The sequence below is a fragment of the Bidens hawaiensis genome, unplaced genomic scaffold (genome assembly GCF_021521415.1).
Source record: "Bidens hawaiensis isolate Kalapana, Puna unplaced genomic scaffold, B.hawaiensis_p1.1 tig00018433_1, whole genome shotgun sequence".
Lineage (NCBI taxonomy): Eukaryota > Viridiplantae > Streptophyta > Magnoliopsida > Asterales > Asteraceae > Bidens > Bidens hawaiensis.
The window spans coordinates 409422-416041 of NW_027492785.1; the positions used below are offsets into that span (position 1 = coordinate 409422).

A 6620-nucleotide genomic window follows, 5' to 3' on the forward strand; every position below is an offset into this window, starting at 1 on the left:
AATATTAGCCAAGGAACCCTACCATGCATACGTACTCCCCTCACCGGCCCGGCCATATAATTTTTTATTAACAATTCACTGCATGTACGTGTGTCTTACGTACGTACCCTTTTTCGTCATTTTAATTAAGTGTTAGCAACTTGGCTACCATAAAAGGAGATTCAGATCCCTTAATTAACAAGCGTATCGATAAATCTCCTTTGCTTATACGATACAAAGGGCAATGGCTGATCATCAAACCCAATCCCAGATAAAACCAGTACAAATTCCTGCATACGTAAAAGCCTTATCCGGTTCACTTGGTGGAATTGTGGAGGCCTCTTGTCTCCAACCCATGGATGTTATCAAGACCCGTCTACAACTGGATCGCACCGGTACCTACAGGGGTATTCTCCACTGCGGCACCACCACTGTCAAGACCGAAGGTCTGCGTGCTCTCTGGAAGGGCCTCACACCCTTTTCCACGCACCTGACGCTCAAGTATGCCCTACGGATGGGCTCCAGTGCTGTTATTCAATCCGCTTTCAAAGACGCCAGCACCGGAAAGATCAGCAATGGAGGGAGGTTTGCTTCTGGCTTCGGTGCTGGTGTCATCGAAGCTCTTGTGATTGTTACCCCCTTTGAGGTAATAATGATCAACTCCATTTTCAAAACATATATGCATTGGCTCAAACTTAGTGTCGAGAATCCATATGAGTGTCATGTATAATAATATTTTAAAAATTGGTTATTACATAAATTTACACACATGTAAACTTGTGAATAATATATGTAATAAACACTTTATTTATAAAATATGGTAAAACTAATCTAAAACAATGTTAATATATGAAGAAAATAAATAAAATGTTTGGATGTTTTTATGAGTTCCTAGAACTTCTAAAATTTTTGGAAGTTTCGAAAGGATAGCATATATATATATATATATATATATATATATATATATATATATATAGGATGAGTATCATTACAGAACTGTTAAATTATTTAAGAACTTGAAGGAACCCTTAAAAACTAACGTTTTTTATAACATTTTTTGTATGTTAACGTTATTTGAGAGTAATTTTATCATTTTCTATATTTATATCTACGATTACAATTTTAAAAATTAGTTTTTATACATATCTATGTTTTGTTTTACACCTATGTAAATTTGTTTGTACATAAATTTTACATATATGTAAACTTGTGATTAATATATGTAATCAAAATTTTTTATATGAATTATGATAAAACTATTCTTAAATAATGTTAATATATATAAAAAATTTAAAAATTGTTTGGTTTTTAAGGGTTCCTAAAAGTTCTTAACTTTTTTAGAGTTCTTAAATGATACCAACCCTATATATATATATATAGAGAGAGAGAGAGAGAGAGGATCAAGAGAAAACTCTTTAAAAAGAAAAAAATTAAAAACTTTTAAAGAATTATTATTAATTTAAAATAAAAAAAATATTTTCAAGTTTTTGTGTTTCCATTCTTCTTATATTTTGTTACTCTTCACCGGAAAAAAAAAAGTTAAAAAAAAAGTCGATGTAATGCACGTATGTATTACTGTGCAATATTGTTGTATTATTTTATGAAGTTTTCTTAATTAAACAGAAATGACAACACGGTTTTCACACCATAAAACTTTTTACGACACAACCTACCAGAAAGGTAAAACACCTTTTTTATGGTTCATGTTTTACAATTCCGTCAATGCTCTTTATGTTTTCTTTTATTTACTTTAATTATATAAAATTGGACCGGTCATGTGACAAGTCTTCAAAATCTGAGAGTAGAATTGTTTCATTGAGATTGAAAGTAGCCACTAGAGACTATGGACAAAGTTTCTGATGTTGATCATTTTGAATTCTTTATTAACTTTTGTTCTTAAGATGTGTAATTTGAGAAACAATAAAAAGCATCATCAATATAAAAGTTTTTGGGGTTGTTCTCTCACCTTCTTTTTCTCTCACAAACAAATTCTTAGAGATTCTCGTGAAAGAATCTAATCTCACCTTCTATCCTTGACATCATCATCTCTCACTTTCACATCATCTTCTCTCTCTTCTACAAACACCCAAGAATATCCTATTGGAGACGTTTGTACATTTAATTATTTAAAGGGGAAGACATTTATTAATTAACTTGTTGTAGGTGATAAATATAAGATTGCAGCAACAAAAGGGACTGAGTCAGGAGCTTCTTAAGTATAAGGGTCCATTGTGCTCGGTTGATTGTCCATGAAGAAGGCTTACGCGGACTGTGGTCAGGAGCAACCCCAACAATTATGCGCAACGGTACAAGTCAGGCCGTGATGTGCACATCCAAGAACACTTTTGATGCATTATTTTGGAGCAAACACGAAGGGGACGGGAAGGTTCTTCAACCATGGCAGTCTAGATATCTGGATTCCTAGCCGGAATTGCCGGTCCTATGTGTACGGGACCTTTTGATGTTGTCAAAACAAGGCTCATGGCGCAAACTCGAACTGGAGGAGGCGAGCTCAAGTATAAAGGCGTGTTTCACGCCATCTCGACTATATACACTGAAGAAGGGCTACGGGCGCTGTGGAAGGGTATTCTTCCACGTCTAATGCTGATCCCGCCCGGTCAAGCTATTGTGTGGGGTTTGGCTGACCAGGTGATCGGCTTTTATGAAAGGAATTACACGCAACATGAAATGTTGGCCTAGCTGGCATCCTTGTTTAAATTACAAGAACATGTACGTTGTTTTCATGTCCTAAGATGAATAATATTTCATGATTACTATTTTAACAAGGATATACTAGACGGGTGTCCGCACTATGTGACATGTGTTTGTAATCACGTAATAGTTATGAGGGTTCATGGTTTGGTTTGAAACCTTGCAACCGTTTATGTAGGTACCGAAACTGGATCCGACAAATGAATGGATTTTTTTCTTGATAAGTGATCGAGACGGGTGTGGTGAAATCAAACGATCGAACGAAAACAAGTAATGATAATATAAACGAACGATCTCGTTATCGGATAAAAAGATTTATAATATTAAACGACCGATCCCACCCAAGGTAAGCTCCCCTTGGGTTGGTGAAAACACCATACAAACACACACAAATAAATATCACATAAGGCCCTATTTATAACAAACACAATAATAGCCTAACATTCTAGAAGCTCTCTCCCCATTAAAGATAAATGCGTGCACCGATGCTTTCGTCTGGGATCCGGATTACTCGCCAACTTTAATTAATCGCTTGACCAAAATATATTTAACGAGTTTCGCCACATTGATATTGCAAGTCACAATTTTTTGCCTTACAGTTTAAATTGGTTAGGTTTCATGGTTGGGTTTTTATTTAACCTTCGGTTTCAATTTTCAACGGTGTAGTTTCTATCTTGGACGACAAATTATCATTACTAACAGTTTGGCTCGCATATTTAACCTAAAACCGTAAAAACTGGCCTGAACACCCATACATAACAAGTTAATATTATTAATTAATTGGGAAAAAACTCCAACAATATCATATACAAATTAAATAAAATGAAATGCTTGTTTTTAGGGGCAACCTTTAAAAAAAAAAAATTGTTAAATATAAGGGGGTAAAATTGTAAGTATTATTTAATTTAACAAGAGTTGAGCGTGTAAAATTATAAATATTTAAATGAATTGAAACCACACGTGATATTTTATGTTTCAAAGACCATATTGTCCCTCTTTAAGTCTCTTTTAATCACAAAACATCTTAAATTGTCTTCCTCTCATGTATTATATATAGTATAGATTTAGATATAATTCGGTGATTAACAATAAGGATATAATTGATTGAATTATGTGTTGGGTTTGAATGGTGATGAGTTTAAAAAATTATTTTCAAAATAATTATTAATTAATAGTTTATAGTTAATAAATAAACATTATATATAAATATATATATATATATATATATATATATATATAGGGGATGGTTCATGCGAAAAGTCAAATTACAACGAAAAGTGCGAGAAGTCAATTTCGACTACTCATTTAGGTGTTGTTTATTTTTTTCAAATGCAAAATATATGCGGTCCACGGATCATATCTGTAAATGAAGAGGTGGACCTAACCTCTATAGCAGTCTACAAGAAGAATACAATTTGTTTTTAATGTCTGTAGACTGCTAAAATAAACTAGTGGTGTTGTATGAACTGTGTTTGTGTACGTTTGTGGTGGTGGACGGTGATGGTGGTGGACAGTGGTGGTGGCGGATGGTGGGTGATGGACGGTGGGTGGTGGTGGTGGACGGTGGGTGACGATAGATGTCACACCCCTTTCTAGGGCCTAGGAGTGCGACTCCGTAGTTTGGTATCGTAGTTTGTAAACAAATCAGAGTTATGTTTGTTTGCGGAAGACTTATAAACTTTAAGGATCGAAAATGTAAATTTATATAGATATTCAAAAGGCGGGATTATAACACCCGCTTAAGTTACAAAATATTTATGTGTTTAGTATTTACAAACCACCATGTTGAGTTCATTACAAAATAATCCGAGCCATCGGATATATCAAAGCACTTCGTCACTCCAAGTGCTAAACTTGTTCACCTGCAAAATGTAATAAAACACGTCAGCAACGAATGCTGGTGAACACGCTGACGCAAAAATACTTTCTTTTACTTAGTTACCCCTCGAGACTACACCTGCCTCGGCCCAACGTGGCTTAGGAATAACCAAGTCAAATAACACATTATAAACTAGAGCCTCTACACTAGGTCACCTCACGAACACCGCAACGTTCGACTTCATTTAAGTACCCGTAAATATACACAACGGTCGTAGTCCCTGCAGGAGAGCGTCCTACGACCAAGGGTAGTGAGATCATGCCCATACATCGCATAGTACCACCTATGTAAGGATCCAGACATATGTATACCACAGCCTGAGGGCTAGGTTCATACCCATAGTCATAGTGGTTTTAGGAACACATAGTCCCTTGTAAACAATTTCATATAACAAGTTGACTCATTTTGAAAACAAGTTTAAAAGTTTGGGTGCGTATTCACCTTGTCTCTTTAGGATCGGCTTCACACAACGTCCAAGGGTCTTTCCCTTTTCTTTATCTCGAACCTATAGTTACGAGTATAAATATTTGTTAGTCGGATACACGATCCGGCTTAAGACCTTTAGTCTTATATCTCAATCCTCGATTGAACCTCTAGTTCAATTCTTTGTTTACTTGAAAACCTTTAGTTTAAAAGTAAATTATAAACCTTTAGTTTATAAAAACCCGACGTTTCTTCTTCTCCAAGAAACGTAATCTTTTTCTTTTATTATTCACGAATACACATTATTCAATAAATAATAAATTCATAACAAAGAACATATACATATATACTTCACACATATATATATGTTTGTTTATCATATCATTTCTTTGTTATGTTTGTATTTCTTTCCTTATATCGAGGTATCGAGTATATCCTCGACTTTAGGCCTAAGCCTTGAATATAATATTAGATTATATTGAATTCATCATTACACCTAACCTTAGTGGCGTAGGTAAATTCTAGGGACTCGAGCAGCACTCCTATACCGCTTTACTCGTTTCGACACACGAATCGAGGTATGCCAAATCTTCAATACTTGTGGATACGAACTTTGAGAACCAACACCATCTTGGTTGTATGTGGGTGGGAAGTGGTATAAACTTTCAAGGAAACGTTGATACGCATTTGAGGGTTTCGGGGCACGCTTATCGAGGGAATCGTTTATATAACTATGGGTTTCTAGTGAGAGAGTAGTGAGAGGTGAGAGCTGTGTTTTGGTGTGAGTTTGGGAAGTGTCCATGGCCTCCCTATTTATAGCCGAAATTTGACCCCATCATGGTACGCGATGGGTCACTTGGCAGACCTATCACGTACCGCGATATAGGTCTGCCGTGTCACCACTAGACCTGTCACGTGTCGCCACGTGGCAGGCGTTGCGCCATGTGTTGACACGTGGCGACACGTGTCACACGCGTTGCCACGTGGTGACACGTGGCGGCAGACGCTGCCACCGTGTTCCACGTGGCACACGTGTCAATATTTGTCAGACACCCCATCGCGGTACGCGATGGGAGTCTCTTCTGACCTGTCGCGTACCGCGACAAGTCAGGAAAATCAGAATTTATATTTTAGACCCTCAACTTTGGAATTTGGCAATTTTAGTCCCTAGATTTTGGAAAGTTGATACTTTGAACTCGAAATTTTCACGGTGTTACAGTAGATGTGGACGGTAGGTGTTGGTAAGTGGTAGTGTTTAACCCTCTTTACACCTTAGAAAATCTTAGAAGTGGATGGACTAAGTCTGCGCCTAGAAGAGTTCGAGTAAACATTTTTAATGAAACGTCTTAAAAAACAAACGATATACAGTTGGCAATGTCTGCGCGTGGTCTGCGCGGCGCAGATAAAAGAGCCTACGTGGACTTAAAAAAAATAAACGCCTTAATTTTTAATCTTACAAAAAAAATTTACATGAAAAGGATATTAAGGTAACCAAAAATGTATTCTCTCTTCATTTAATATAAAGAATCAAACTACATTAGTTACATCTCTAACTAATATAACTGATCAAACACAATTACTAAAAGAAAATTAATCATAAATCCACTAAAAAATGAAGAAGAATAAA

At 36.0% G+C, this 6620-nt stretch overlaps 1 pseudogene; it reads left to right on the top strand.

Annotated features, from left to right (window-relative positions):
- Window positions 1-223: 223 nt before the first annotated feature.
- LOC143556070 (mitochondrial succinate-fumarate transporter 1-like) lies at window positions 224-2948 on the top strand (annotated as a pseudogene).
- Window positions 2949-6620: the final 3672 nt, after the last annotated feature.